The sequence below is a fragment of the Periplaneta americana genome, chromosome 1 (assembly GCF_040183065.1).
Source record: "Periplaneta americana isolate PAMFEO1 chromosome 1, P.americana_PAMFEO1_priV1, whole genome shotgun sequence".
NCBI lineage: Eukaryota > Metazoa > Arthropoda > Insecta > Blattodea > Blattidae > Periplaneta > Periplaneta americana.
This window is the reverse complement of record NC_091117.1, coordinates 203,016,853-203,033,958: the sequence shown is the minus strand read 5'-3', so window position 1 is coordinate 203,033,958 and position 17,106 is coordinate 203,016,853. Positions and strand designations below refer to the sequence as shown.

At 35.3% G+C, this 17,106-nt stretch overlaps 1 protein-coding gene across 6 annotated transcripts in view; it reads right to left on the bottom strand.

Annotated features, from left to right (window-relative positions):
- The window catches only part of LOC138706470 (putative leucine-rich repeat-containing protein DDB_G0290503), a 57,371-nt gene extending 41,349 nt beyond the window's left edge, over window positions 1-16,022 (bottom strand). For 4 of the 6 annotated variants that reach the window (XM_069835833.1, XM_069835807.1, XM_069835802.1 and 1 more), the window contains exon 1: window positions 13,380-13,672. The gene's annotated coding sequence lies outside the window, so the exon portion shown is untranslated. Of the gene's footprint in view, window positions 1-12,886; window positions 13,018-13,379; window positions 13,673-15,903 lie in introns of those variants that run through there. The other 2 variants (XM_069835816.1, XM_069835808.1) reach the window with 2 other exon arrangements.
- Window positions 16,023-17,106: the final 1,084 nt, after the last annotated feature.

Genomic DNA, 17,106 nt, shown 5'->3' with positions numbered 1-17,106 from the left:
TCAGCGCATATTTTTGCAGAGGAATTTGGTGAGAGTTTTGAAGTGAATGACGGGAACATTACATGTAAATTATGTAATACCAACATACGAGGTGACAAGCGACTTTATATACAGAGCCATTGTAGCACAAGAAAATAAAGGAGGAAACTCAAACCCACGAATAATTCTATGATAATTCTTCTGCACATAACGAAAGGTACGTATAAATATATCCTTGTAATGATTTGTATCGTATATTTACTTTTAGACCTGTCCAAATTTGTTTTTTTTATTGGGTTGTTTTACGACGCTGTATCAACATCTAGGTTATTTAGCGTCTGAATGATATGAAGGTGATAATGCCGGTGAAATGAGTCCGGAGTCCAGCACCGAAAGTTACCCAGCATTTGCTCGTATTGGGTTGAGGGAAAACCCCGGAAAAAACCTCAACCAGGTAACTTGCCCCAACCGGGATTCGAACCCGGGCCACCTGGTTTCGCGGCCAGACGCACTGACCGTTACTCCACAGGTGTGGACTCAAATTTGTTTATGTGCACCTTGTAATTCGTGTAATCGATCGCAGAACCAAGTCAATGTCCTCGTACTAGCTCACATCCCCGGCTATGTACCATACTGCAGTCAACTTGTATAATCGGTTCCCAACATTACAAGCCTAATAATTTTATTAATCACATGTGATTGGAGTCTATGTTTTTCACAGTACACTATTGTTTTTCTATATTTTCAATGTATCTACAGAATTCTTCTCAGTTCGTGTGGACACTTGCACTCTCATTTTGCCAACATTTTCGAAATATCATATTGCTATTCATCCTGGACTCGTCTATATAACAAAAAACTGATTGTCCCTTATTCCGGAATTAATTTATTTGCACCAGATACTAGTACCTCGAGCTCCAGTCTACGATGGGTGGAATTGTTTTCAGAACGTTTTGTAATATTGAACACGTGCAATGGTGATACACAGGCCTCAGTACGTTATCTGTTGTTTTTGATTCCCAGCTTCACTCCGCTACTTCATCCCGCAAGTTCCAAGATTGGAGTCTTCAACAGTACGTATGGGCTATTCCATATGAAATCGATCGCGCAATTTTTAATACTCTAATTTTTCCCTATTTATACAAGGTGCTGAGGAGAGTGCATTTTCAAAAATATACTATCAAAAGTCAAACGGTTTTCGTACTATTAAGCGACAAATTTAGCGTACCGGTATTTAGAAAAAACAAGCCTCTTTCAGCGCTCAGAACTCTGGAACCATTTACTACAGAACATTGAACGGAAGCTTATTTTCAAGCTGACATTTGGTAGGTTATGTTAAATAGTCATTTTTATTGTACATAGAGAGACAGATAATCTGATTTTACTTACTTTTAGGCTTTTTGCCCATTTGTAAAAATGTAAAAAATATTGAGAAAAAAAACCTTGCATTATTAAGAGGGATTCGGCATTGTTTGCTTACTGGCTCGGCAATAAGTTTCGAGGGTATTAAATAAATTATTTTCATACGCCTAGACTTGAACGGCGCAGTACCGCACGCACTGGCCGAGAGCTGAAGATAAGCGAGCGTTGGGCGTCATTTTACTCCTGTGTTTATGAAAACTTGTGATAAAGCTAGCCCAGCTATGCGCTACTAGACGAAACATCACGTGTTTGTCTCCTGGCCTTGGTTGTCTCGACTAGCTCCCGCCTCACAGTCAGCTGGTTAGTTCACGCGCGTACTATTTATTTTCTTTATTTTATATTTTCAATACTTTATCAACGGTGCACCAGTAAAAAAATATGTGTTTATTTGTACTTTCAATGCGAAATCTAATCATATATTTTAAAAATATTTTTCGTGGGCAAAGGTGTCTTAATGAAGAAAAATCTAAATTTTTCCATTTCCATAAAAAAAAAGTAAGAAAAACTGTTTACATGTCAATATAAACTTTAATTTTTCAGCATCAAAATAAACCATGATTTTGATCATTGGGTGAAAGGGTTTCGGAGCCACAACAGTTTAAAGTTGCTAATTTTATGAAAATACGATACATTTAAATATTTTTCATTTAAACACTATGAAGTTCTGATGCCTCAAACTTTGCACAAAGCATTGTATCACAGTTGTCAACGGACGGAAAAAGTTTCATTGTATTTAAAAATTGCAAGGTCAATTTTCTCTATATTTCGGTCGATATGAGATGGAATAGCCCGTACAATGTGCCTGTATCAAATGATTAGATTATTTTTCTGTTTACTAACATTTACTTACCCTCTGATAGAGTTTCAGGCTGATAAGTTATCAGGCAGTATATCTCAATTAACGATATGTGTCCGAGGAAGAACAATTGTTTGTATGCACCTAAAGCAGTCTTGGGGAAAAGTGCCTCATTCAGTTCCCTCCCCTCTGTCCGTGTTTTAACTCCTTCCACTGTGACCACGACTTGCCTACCTTTACTAGGAAAGCACAAATATGTCTTTCATAACATTTGAGTGGGCATCAGTAGTAGAGTTATGTCTCGTGATAGAGCAAATACTGTGTTTTCAAACTAGAATGGGAACTATGTCGCTCATAATGAAAAGGCATTTTGTCGAGCAGAGCGGTATTTGCCCTGTTTAACGTGCGACGACATTTTAACACTGTTGACATAGAGGATTGTATTTAAATTGTTATTTCACATTGTGATTGTCATTTAGGTAGTTGGGGGTGCTATTCATAGACATTTCGCAGCACGCGCTACGAGCGTACTAAGCTAGCCCCGGCTATCCACTGGTTACTAGTACAGAATTCAAATCATATCTTATCGCTAACACTGGTTTATGAATACGAAAAACACTGATAATCCACCGAAAGCCCGCGCTAAAAATGTCTATGAATACGGCCCTGGATGTCCAATTATACAGGGACATCATTTTATTTTTACTTCAATTTTTATTGTACCTGAGTTTTTGAACGTACTTCACTCCCACCCCTTCTACTACTAAACTTCCAATCGTCCTCCACACAGAACCAAGGCCGCGTATGCAGTCAAAGTGCCTTACGGTGACACTAAACAGTACTGAGTTAGTGAGTATAGTACGTTCCAGAAATATATTCACATTTTTCAGTGACAAAAGAGCTTTCAATATTGAATCATATTTTCGCACAGGTACTGTCGTCCGTTTGCCTACGTCTCATCCCGATTTTCCCCATCTACTTCTGCTCGTCCCTCTGTAAAGGCTAATGGCTGGGCTATCTTAGCTCTTTTCTGAAAACATTAATTTCTGTTAGGAATTGGAGGTCTACGTAATATTATACAACTGTTTAAAATAACTTAAATAAAAGGATCTCCTTCCTTTCTACGACCCTGCGACGTTAACTACTTGGATGGAAAGTAGATAGCATATCTAAGTAATTTTATCGTTTCGGATCGAGCAGAAGTACGTCAGGTAATCTTTTATAGATTAAGTACAGAATTATTTCCACATCAGTTACTAGTACGAAGGACGAAACTGGTAATTGGAATTAGGTACAATAGTCTATAGTGCGATAATATGCACAAAAGAACTGAAGCCTGTATCGAAATGAACGGCCACTATTTTCAAAAATGTGTTTAAATATCCATATTATGATTATTTTTCAATCTAACTTAATTCTCTAAATTGTACGCTAATGTGCTGTAGACAGTATAATATACACTGCATAATGAATAGGCCTATGTCCGAATGGATAGCTCAGTTCAGGAGTAAAAACACTTATTGTTAATACTGTACTGTATTTTGATTAAAGGAAAACATAATGAAAATTATCAAACTCAAAATCGCGATAATTCCTAATTAACGTAAATGGATGAACTACTTTTCTTCCCTCCTGTACCTAGTAAAGTGATTTGTTTGTATTTTACGCCAGTATCATCGAATTTCAGTTGTGGAAGGGGGTAGCAAAGGTATACTTACTTACTTACAAATGGCTTTTAAGGAACCCGAAGGTTCATTGCCGCCCTCACATAAGCCCGCCATCGGTCCCTATACTGTGCAAGATTAATCCAGTCTCTACCATCATACCCCACCTCCCTCAAACCCATTTTAATATTATCCTCCCATCTACGTCTCGGCCTCCCTAAAGGTCTTTTTCCCTCCGGTCTCCCAACTAACACTCTATATGCATTTCTGGATTCGCCCATACGTGCTACATGCCCTGCCCATCTCAAACGTCTGGATTTTAAGTTCCTAATTATGTCAGGTGAAGAATACAATGCGTGCAGTTCTGCGTTGTGTAACTTTCTCCATTCTCCTGTAACTTCATCCCTCTTAGCCCCAAATATTTTCCTAAGAACCTTATTCTCAAATACCCTTAATCTCTGTTCCTCTCTCAAAGTGAGAGTCCAAGCTTCACAACCATACAGAACAACCGGTAATATAACTGTTTTATAAATTCTAACTTTCAGATTTTTGGACAGCAGACTGGATTATAAGAGCTTCTCAACCGAATAATAACACGCATTTCCCATATTTATTCTGCGTTTAATTTCCTCCCGAGTGTCATTTATATTTGTTACTGTTGCTCCAAGATATTTGAATTTTTCCACCTCTTCGAAGGATAAATCTCCAATTTTTATATTTCCATTTCGTACAATATTCTGGTCACGAGACATAATCATATACTTTGTCTTTTCGGGATTTACTTCCAAACCTATCGCTTTACTTGCTTCAAGTAAAATTTCCGTGTTTTCCCTAACCGTTTGTGGATTTTCTCCCAACATATTCACGTCATCTGCATAGACAAGAAGCTGATGTAACCCGTTCAATTCCAAACCCTGCCTGTTATCCTGAACTTTCCTAATGGCATATTCTAGAGCGAAGTTAAAAAGTAAAGGTTACTGTTGCTCCAAGATATTTGAATTTTTCCACCTCTTCGAAGGATAAATCTCCAATTTTTATATTTCCATTTCGTACAATATTCTGGTCACGAGACATAATCATATACTTTGTCTTTTCGGGATTTACTTCCAAACCTATCGCTTTACTTGCTTCAAGTAAAATTTCCGTGTTTTCCCTAACCGTTTGTGGATTTTCTCCTAACATATTCACGTCATCTGCATAGACAAGAAGCTGATGTAACCCGTTCAATTCCAAACCCTGCCTGTTATCCTGAACTTTCCTAATGGCATATTCTAGAGCGAAGTTAAAAAGTAAAGGTGATAGTGCATCTCCCTGCTTTAGCCCGCAGTGAATTGGAAAAGCATCAGATAGAAACTGACCTATACGGACTCTGCTGTATGAGCAAAGGTATAGCCAGGTTAATATTAGAAATGTTAGTAAAAATAAAATTATGTCTCTGTATATGTGTACTTTTTTTTTACAAAATGTTTGTGATTTTAAGGTATTACGAATTACGCATATTTAAAAGTAACATAGGCCTACTTTTTATATTCCTTCTGCAGAGGTCGAAACCGTCTCAGAAGGTTATAAGAGTTAAAGACATGAGCCCACTTCAGTCTGTTCAGTAACAAACGTAATTCGAGTCAGTTGTCTCATCTCCAAGCACATAGCCGAAAATTTGAAATGTTTCTCGGAAAGAGAATTTATTAGAGAATGTTTGATGATTGTCTCCGAGCGTCTTTGTCCGGAAAAAACTGAAGCATTTAAATCAACAAGTCTCTCTCGGCGAACTATCACAGACAAAAAAAGTAAATCAGCAAAAAGTGAAATTGAGAAAGTTGATACGGTACTCTTTAGCTATCGATGAAAGCACTGAAACAAAAGACACTGCGCAGTTAGCATTTTTCTACGGGCGTGGATTCTGAACTCACTACTTCAAGATTTTCTTCATTTTACACCTTTGAGAAATGATATTTTTGAAGCTGTCTTTGAAGTTTTGACAAAATACTAATTATCCTGGGATAAATTGATTTGTATAGCCACAGATGGCGACCCAGCAATGATAGGGAAACATAATTGCTCCATAGCTATATTACGACGATTTCTAAAATCCATTAATGAATAATCAGATGAATTAGTTGCAATTCACAGCATAATATATTGAGAGGCGCGTTAAAGCAGGCTGTCTAGTAGATAATGTCGTGCAGATAGTCTTAAAAACTGTAACAATAAGTATTATTTTTATGTTTTGTAATTTTTTAGTTGGTTATTTAACGACGCTGTATCAACTACGGTACTAGGTTATTTAGCGTCGATGAGATTGGTGATAGCGAGATGATATTTGGCGAGATGAGGCCGAGGATTCGCCATATATTACCTTGCATTCACATTACGGTTGGGGAAAACCTCGGAAAAAACCCAACCAGGTAATCAGCCAAAACGGGGATCGAACCCGCGCCCGAACGCAACTTCAGACCGGCAGGCAAGCGCCTTAACCGACTGAGCCACGCCGGTGGCTTGTTTTGTAATAGAAGAGTATTATTTTTGTTATATAATAACATAGTTTTATTTTTATGTTTTGTAATAATAGAGTAAGTTATTAAATGTTATGGTTTATTTAACGACGCTCGCAACTGCAGAGGTTATATCAGCGTCGCCGGATGTGGTAAGTTATTATTTTGGTTACACTTAATGAAGTATAATATATTTATGTGTAGTTTTGCAGTACTTCTTTGATTTGAATAATAACAGATCCAAATAGTTATAATTCGATTGTGTTCCGCCACTGGTGCCGCCTTGTATACAAACAGACGTTCGAGTATCGTTGCTGTTGGAAATTGGTGTGGGTTAATAAAAGAAAAAGTTCCTATTCCCTATGCCTGATCTAAAGTCTGACTAGTGTAATATGTAGCTAATCGGCGATGTATGCAATGGAGGGGGAAAGGAACAGCCACACTACCTCATTATCTCCTGGCCTAGTTGCCTCATAAGTGGTGCCTTCTTGGTATCACTTGTGAGGTGGCCACCGGCGTAGCTCAATCGGCTAAGACGCTTGCCTGTCGATCCGGAGTTGCGCTCGGGCGCGGATTCGATTCCCGCTTGAGCGGATTACCTGGTTGGGTTTTTTCCGAGGTTTTCCCCAACCGTAAGGCAAATGTCAGATAATCTATGGCGAATCCTCGGCCTCATTTCGCCAAATATCTCGCTATCACAAATCCCATCGACGCCAAATAACCTCGTAGTTGATACAGCGTCGTTAAATATCCAAGTAAAAAAAAACTTGCGAGTTTCAGATCTGTCTTCGGACAGTTGACTAAATAACAACAATATTTTCTTTGTGGGCCAGAAATAAATTTTGGAGGAGGTACATGTACCCTCGGGTTGCCTAATGGAATCGCTGTCCTAAGCCATGTTCCACCCGTCCGTTTTCTGAGAGTGCATCTTAAAGTTATTAAAATTAAAATACTGCTTTGATACATACCGTGCACTGAAAATCAAAACTATCATTAATTGGTAAGGAACTACGTATATAGAAACAACAGACTTAAAAGCGCTACGAGAATCCAACTCATTTATGGCTTGGCTGTGCTAATGAGTTATCTGGTGTGAGTAATAAATGCGAAGATATCCTAGTACAGTCCGCCAGTATTTTCTTCTCAGGGCCCTATTTCATAAAGGTAATAATTTAATACCATTACTAAAATGGTAATAGCATTAAGTAATATTATTACTGTTCTGTTTCATAAAAGTAATAGTTAATAATATTATTTATTACTGTAAACGCTCATAATATTACTAAAATAAATAATAAAATTACTAAAGTGTTTCATAAAGCAGCAAAGATAATTAAATTTATTAATAATATGAACGTTTGTTCCATGACTGGGGCCTGTTTCATAAACACAGTAATAATATTAAGTAATAGCATTACAGTCATGAAAATAATTTTATTAACCGACTAAATTCTGTTTCATAAACGTTTTGCACGAGTCATAAAATACGTACAGTAATATTATTAATTTCTTACTGAGCGCATTCTATTACACTTCGGTTGCGAATGGTTATGCATGGTAAACAGTGGTTATAGTGTGTTTGTATTGTTTGCAGCCAGATGATTTGAGGTTAAGGATGACAAACATAACCTATAGTTGTTCTGCACTCTACAGCTATTTATATTATCCTCTCTGTTAACAGTTGTTGAATGAAATAAGTTTTGAAGTACTATGTTTAATAGCAACAACAGAGTAAATCGTAATATGTGTAAAGGTTTGGGAGACAATTTATTTCAGATAAGATTGTAAATCATTGCAACTCGAAGTTATTGTTTCTGTTATTTGATTCAGTTGATTTACGAGTAAAAGAAACAATTTGATAAATCTAAAATATTGTGAATATATATTTATCATTCCTAATTGTTCACGTCTCTGTTGTTGTAAAGTTTGCAACTCCAAAAACAGTGTATCAGTGTACAGTGATAGAAGCGTGTGTGTCTAAAACTTGCACGCTCGTTATCTAAAGAAGTACCGTATGAAAATGTTAAGCAGTGAAAACTTTTGATGATAATATTGTAGCAGCCTTACGGACAGTGTTAACAACAGGGTTAGTGGACCCTATAAAGCGTCTTATGCAAGATATTTCAAGTTCCGTTATACTTCGGAATACTGCGCAAGTACTTACATAAAAAAAAAAGCTTAAAAAATTATTGGTGGAAGAGTAAATAAATACAAATGCAATAACGACATACGTACTTACGCGATGAAGTTCCTAGAAAATATCGTATTTGAGTTTGAATGTGTGGATGTTGTAGAAGATTAATGTTATGACGAAATTAATAAAAATACTGAAATTGTCTTAATGGGTTTTTATTGCTGATTATGTTGTAAGTAGTATTTTCAAGAAGTTACCTGACTATACAAAATTCAAATATGTTCTAATTAGAGATTGTGATGTGGAATTGTAGATACGGTACCTATAAATCTCGTAAGTTAATTTTGGTTTATCAATAGGGGTGGTTTAAAGTAGTTCATGTATTTTGTAATAGATCCACTTGTTGATATATATCTGCACAAGATCTTGGCTCATCAAGATCTTCACAATGTTAATTAGTCAAGAGTACCTATATAGATCCAGGTTGTCACAAGTATACATTGAAAAAAACATTTCAATAGGTACAGAAAATGTTAATATTACTGTATTTTGTGATGTAAATGTCCCATAGGCATATATTTCTGAACAATTATTATAATTTAAAAAAATTACGAGAAAGGAGGGGAAAAACGTTAAGTTCAGTCATTCAAATAACATAAAATAATGTAAATTATACAGTAATTACTTTCTAACAGTCCTATACTGTAATTTAATTTAATTTAGGTTTGACCCTTTCCAATTGTTCCTCTTTTACAATTAGATAAGATAGCTTTCAATTTCAGCATGGTCCATCTACATTGGCGTCTATGACAATTTGTAAGTATGGAGAGGGACTTGGTTAGTCATTCATATTGTCTCAGATGCTTTTTAAAATGGGGAAAAGACGTGAAAATAACTTGAAGAAACAGAGTTCCCCCCCCCCCCCCACGGATTGAAAGGTAAACTATTTGAAGGTTTTCACCAACAGTAACAAAAAACTCTAAGAAAGAAGCTTGGATGGAATTGTGGGATTTTGCTGTGGCTTGGTAACGAGTGATAAAGATTATGTATGTAACGCAACATGGCCAAACATGAGAACCAGAACTGTGTTAAGTACGTAATATTTTTCTTTGTCTACAATTGTATTTTAGTCTGTTTTAATTTAATTCCATGCATGTCTGATACACAATGATATTGTCCACCACTACCCAACCAATGCAGAGCAATTTGTAGCTGTTGCTGAGAAGTTAATGCTTTATTCCTTTCTGTGGGATGTTCTAACAAGTTATCAATTCTTTGACGGACATATCCAAATGTTTCAAAATTTAAGTGAAACGTTTCATTATATTCGTAACTTTCTTGCACGGTTGTAGGATATTCGTTGTCAAAAATTTCTTGGACGTCTGACAAATACTCCCTCTTCGTCACTATTTGAGTCAGAATTATCCATTTCAAATGTTTTCACAGTTTTATCTTCAAAATCTAACCCTACATTGGCATTTACTTTTTACAAATTATTAAACTATTACTTAAAATACAGTCATGGAACTAAGGTTCATATTATTAATAAATTTAATTATCTTTGCTGCTTTATGAAACAGTTTAGTAATTTTATTATTTATTTTAGTAATATTATGAGCATTTACAGTAATAAATAATATTATTAACTATTACTTTTATGAAACAGAACAGTAATAATATTACCTAATGCTATTACCTTTTTAGTAATGGTATTAAATTATTACTTTTATGAAATAGGGCCCAATAGTTTAATAATTTGTAAAAATTAAATGCCAATGTAGGGTTAGATTTTGAAGATAAAACCGTGAAAACATTTGAAATAGATAATTCTGACTCAAATAGTGATGAAGAGGGAGTGTTTGTCAGATGTCCAAGAAATTTTAGACAACGAATATCCTACAACCATGCAAGAAAGTTACGAATATAATGAATAATGAAAGGTTTCGCTTAAATTTTGAAACATTTGGATATGTCCTTCAAAGAATTGATAACTTGTTAGAACATCCCACAGAAAGGAATAAATCGTTAACTTCTCAGAAACAGCTACAAATTGCTCTGCATTGGTTGGGTAGTGGTGGACAATATCATTGTGTATCAGACATGCATGGAATTAAATTAAAACAGACTAAAATACAATTGCAGACAAAGAAAAATATTACGTACTTAACACAGTTCTGGTTCTCATGTTTGGCCATGTTGCGTTACGTACATAAATATAATCTTTATCACTCGTTACCAAGCCAATTGATACAGCAAAATCCCGCAATTCCATCCAAGCTTCTTTCTTAGAGTTTTTTTTTTGTTACTGTTGGTGAAAACCCTCAAATAGTTGACCTTTCAATTCGTGAACTTTTCGCAAAAAAAAAAAAAAAAAAAAAAAACTCTGTTTCTTCAAGTTATTTTCACGTCTTTTCCCCATTTTAAAAAGCATCAGAGACAAAATGAATGACTGACCAAGTCCCTCTCCATTCTTACAAATTGTCATAGACGCCAATGTAGATGGACCATACTGAAATTGAAAGCTATCTTATCTAATTGAAAAAGAGGAACAATTGGAAAGGGTCAAACCTAAATTAAATTACAGTATAGAACTGTTAGAAAGTAATTACTATATATTTTTCATTTTTTTTATGTTATTTGAATGAATGAACTTAACGTTTTTCCCCTCCTTTCTTGTCATTTTTAAAATTATAATAATTGTTCAGAAATATATGTCTATGGGACATTTACATCACAAAATACAGTAATATTAACTTTTGCTGTACCTATTGAAATGTTTTTTCAATGTATACTTGTGACAACCTGAATCTACATAGGTACTCTTGACTAATTAACATTGTGAAGATCTTGGTGAGCCAAGATCTTGTGCAGACATATATCAACAAGTGGATGTATTACAAAACATATGGACTACTTTAACCATCCCTATTGATAAACTAAAATTTACTTACGAGATTTATAGGTACCGTATCTACAATTCCACATCACAATCTCTAATAATTAGAACATATTTATATTTTGTATAGTCAGGTAAATTCTTGAAAATACTACTTACAACATAATCAGCAATAAAAGCCCATTAAGACAATTTCAATATTTTTATTAATTTCGTCATAACATTAATCTTCTACAACATCCACACATTCAAACTCAAATACGATATTTTCTAGGAACGACTTCACCGCATTTGCATTTGTATTTATTTACTCTTGCACCAATATTTTTTTTAGCTTTTTTATGTAAATAGGCCTACTTGCGCAGTATTCCGAACTATAACGGAACTTGAAATATCTTGCATAAGACGCTTTATAGGGTCCACTAACCCTGTCGTTAACACTGTCCGTAAGGCTGCTCCAATATTATCATCAAAAGTTTTCACTGCTTAATATTTTCATACGGTACTTCTTTAGACAACGAGGTGCAAGTTTTACATACACACACACACGCTTCTGTCACTGATACACTGTTTTTGGAGTTGCAAACTTTACAACAGCAGAGACGTGAACAATTAGGAATGATAAATATCTGTTCACAATATTTTAGATTTATCAAATTGTTTCTTTTACTCGTAAATCAACTGAATCAAATAACAAACAATAACTTCGAGTTGCAATGATTTACAATCTTATCTGAAATAAATGTCTCCCAAACTTTTACACATAGTACGATTTACTCTGTTGTTGCTATTAAACATAGCACTTCAAAACTTATTTCATTCAACAACTGTTAACAGAGAGGATAATATAAATAGCTGTAGAGTGCAGACCAACTAGGTTATGTTTGTCAGCCTTAACCTCAAATCACCTGGCTGCAAACGATACAAGCACACTATAACCACCGTTTACCATGCATGACCATTCGCAACCAAAGTCTGATAGAATGCGCTCATTAAGAAATTAATAATATTACTGTACGTATTTTATGACTCGTGCAAAACGTTTATGAAACAGAATTTAGTCGGTTAATAAAATTATTTTCATGACTGTAATGCTATTACTTAATATTATTACTGTGTTTATGAAACAGGCCCCTGAACTATAGTATTACTGAAAGTGTAAAATACCTTGTAATATCTAGTCGTAACACGATTTCAGGAATGAAACCATTTTGTTTCGGTATATTGTAGTTACTAACGATAAAAGCAATGTCTTAATATTCAAGAAAAATAGTTTAGGCAAGTTCGAGAGTTAATTTCATAATACGTACCTACGTACTATTTCAATATTTGCTTATAGGATAACTACTGAAAATGATTCTTGTCAAACACGCATAGTTTCCTACCACATTGTACACTCGATATACATACTGCAGTAAGTCAGTAAATAGTAAATATTCTCAAATATCACATCTATTCTGATTTTTAATTCATGTATGAATATGATGAGCGTCAAAAACTTACGAGGAAAACCTTGCATCATGTTGCATGTACGTACGCGAAGAAACTGCGATTGTGCACTAAAACCGGCCGAACTTCCGGTAAACATGCAACACAGCTTGATAACGAGAACATTTCAAACTCTGCAGCCAGTCAAGTTGGGACTTCGATACATGACAGCTTTACAGCTCACATGACATTAAGTCTTATCTAACTCTGTTTGCTTTAGTTATCATTTGTACAACATACAGAGATTTTGCCTCGGTAGCCTGTTACCGGTACTGTCGTCGTTCTATTCTTCATTCACAAACAAATTAGTATTTACAACCTAGAAAATAGCAATTCCAGGTTATACGCATTCTAACAGAATCGATACTGAACTACAGGTTTATCTCAAGGTAATCAGAATAATAAAAGTATGTGAACAGGATTTTTGATACGTAACACTGCGTTTCGAGGTAACTTTAATTACATCCAACTAAACCCTAGTTGTTTAAACAAACACAGCTATACTTACTTGGAAATGCGGAACATTAACTTGCACAATTTGCTGCCTCACGTGACATTGCACAACAACAAATACACATGCATCAGCTGACACTAACTCAACCGCTGATTATACATACGCCTACACAAACAGACTGATTGTCGCAGACTACGACTGTAGTGAACTGCAGCAAAATTGGACTTCTAGTCAGTAGAGCCAACACAACAAATGTTTCCCTACCCTTATTGGAAAGGGTGTAGTACCTATTCGATTTATTGCAGCTTGTTGCCACCTCACGTTGCTATCTGAACGCGCCATTTGTATAGGACCTTCAACAGTCAATGTTGCCAACTGCTGACAAATTCTCATGAGTGTACTGCTTCAGAAGCATAATAGTTAACGTTGAGGTACTACGACTACGATTAAAAGTAAGACGAAGTAAGCTTAAATAAATATTTCAAGAAATCGACAAAATACAATTTATCAATAACATAAAATATAAGATATCATAAGAATGCAACAATTAAAAAACACTCTTTCAATGACTTTAGGCAGAGCCATCTTTAGGTCTTTTAACTAATTATTACGGTATACGCCAAAACAAACAGTATTGAAATTATCGCTCATCTGCTGTCCACGTTTCCCTACCATAGTATTTATTGCATAAAATAGTTTGACATATTGTGAATTCAGTGTGGTGTTGATTTTTGCTATTATGGTTCTCACATTTCTTGTAAAATTTCTACCTCGGGACTAGGAGAGATGGCGGTGCACAACTTCTAATCACTAAACTGTGCACCAATATGCCTAGGTTAAATCCCAAATCTCTCCGCAGTGCATACAGCGAATAGGGATTATAAAGAATGGACACTTCGCGTCGGTACCTTTGATGTAGCCGGACTGATTTCAATGACCTTCAAGCCAGCTAAAGCGTGAGATTCTGCTTTCTCCCTAGAGTTGGCGCTGACATCACACCAGCTAGCAGTTGACACAGCGGAAATATAACACATATATAATTCATGCATCTAGGTACATTATGTACTCAAATAAAATAAATTGGATCCATAAAATAATAAATCCATCATTAACTGTAATGCCTAGACTCTAGAGTTCCTTTATAATGAGAGTTGAGACGTTGACCCCAACAACAATTAAAATATGTAATGATTTGATAGCGCTGAAAATGGAAAAACAAAACTCTTACAAGAAGTAAAACCATATACCTATAATATATTATATACAAATTAATATTAAACGAATTCGATACTTAATTTTATAATGTATTATATTATTTTATAATATAATTTATTATATCTGAAATATAAAATATTATTATTACAACTAGTTTGTCACTGAGAAATAAGGAAAAGCTGTTAACTTGAATTTATTTGAAGCAAAGCGTTACTGGATTATGCAATAAGGTAGGCGATGTTTGGATCCTGTGTCTCAATTCTATTCTCAATTATTATCTTAGCGTATGCTCGACTACACTAACCTCTAGCGCTTGAAAGTGGAACTAAACGCTGCGCACAGAGAAACAAAACACAGGAAAATTCGCTCAGTGTCCATTCTTTATAATCCCTATGTCACTGTTGATAGTGATTCGTCCGTCGGATGAGGACGTTAAGCCTGGCAGCCCTCTTGGTGCTATTCGACAGGAGTAGGCTACGTGCCAGCACCGGGTTTCCCCTTCTCCCTTCCTCACCATCATCATCCTCACCCATTGCCATATGTAGCCTATTGTAATAAACTATTTTATGAATTATGACAAATATAAAATGAAGATATAAATTACGTCAACAAAGCTTTACATAAATTGAGCTATATATTACAAACACGATATCATGTGACTTTGAAAAACGTTTTTGAATTTAAAATTACGTCAGTTTAAAATACACATGTGGCTGAAACCATTATAACATTTTTTATTTTATTTTATTGGGTTATTTTACGACGCTGTATCAACATCTAGGTTATTTAGCGTCTGAATGATATGAAGGTGATAATGCCGGTGAAATGAGTCCGGGGTCAGCACCGAAAGTTACCCAGCATTTGCTCGTATTGGGTTGAGGGAAAACCCCGGAAAAAACCTCAACCAGGTAACTTGCCCCGACAGGGATTCGAACCCGGGCCACCTGGTTTCGCAGCCAGACGCGCTGACCGTTACTCCACAGGTGTGGACCACCATTATAACATGAGTTTTATGCATTTCAATACTAAATACATTAGTTATAGGCCTAGGCCTACAATGTAGACTTATTTATAACCTAAAAATTTTTCGAACAATAAAATACATAAAACTCGTGAGTCATTATTACAGTACATAATATTACCTATTATTATAACACCAATTTGGTGGTTTACTATAATAGAAAACAAAATTCTGCTATATAATTTACATATCGTAGAAGCAAGTTATATCTGATGATGCCGTAAAAGGCGAAAACGTTTATACGTTATTTATATTTAACATGTATTAATAAATGTTAATATTAAATTGATAAGTCATAAGGTTGAACATTTTAACATTATTCATTTATTGTACTTCACTGACCTGTTTTTCGTTCATTTTTCTTTTCCAATATTCCACTTCACATATTCTCATTGCTACGTCTAAAGCACTTAATTTTCTGCTCTCACTATCACCAACAATATTCATAGAAAATAATCTTGGCTTATCTTCTCCAAAAACACATTGGGCCGTATTCATAGACATTTTTAGCGCGGGTTTTCAGTGGATTATCAGCGTTTTTCGTATTCATAAACCAGTGTTAGCGATAGGATATGATTTGAATTCTGTACTAGTAACCAGTGGATAGCCGTGGCTAGCTTAGTACGCTCGTAGCGCGTGCTGCGAAATGTCTATGAATACCACCCTTAATATTCTGTTCTTACTACTCCTGATCAGATTCGATGGAGATAAACCAGGTTCATTTTCCCCCTCTGCCCCTTTTCCCTCAATATCTCTAAACTCTCTAAATCGTATCCAGTACTTTTCTTCCCCATGATTTATTCTCGTCTTCTCCCCTTTTCCTTTTCTTAACTTCCACTCCGTTTCTTAAATCTTTTCTTGCACTAACACTCACATTCTTCTTCTTCTTTTTTTGGTTAATTGTATCACTTTTACTTCCACTCTTGTCACTGACCTTCTTTCACATGTGCTACTTGATCTCGAATTGTAGTTTTTCTGGTCATCGTCTATTCTTCGACCATAATATATTACCACAGTCTAATATATACAGTCGCGCAACTTCAACACTTTTTTTGCCAACATTCGCGACACTAGCGCCCAAGCGGCAGGCAAGGCACTGGTCATAGGGTTGATACAGCCAGCACGTGCTTTAAAGGGATGCGAGATGTTATAATAACGTTTTAATCACGCGTCGCAATAAAGACAATGTGTGCAATGACGAAAATTGCAGTACAGTAACAACAAGTTTAAATCTCCGAATTTGTCGTTCTTCAGATTTCCTAAAGACCAAGAGAAAATCATAACTCAGTCATAACCAATAATCCACGTTATAGGTAGCCTACGTATTGTGTTCTATAAAACACTATTTTATTACTTATCAATTACCTATTTGTATGTCAGAAGGACAGTTTAAATAAAAACAAAGTAAATACCTGTTACAGTATATTATTTTTTGCAGAGATCATATGTGTAAATGTGTAACCATTCCGATTTTGGATAATATATCTACAGTTTTTAATGCAAGTAATTCCATAATTTTTGTATTCGTGTTTTTTTCATTATATT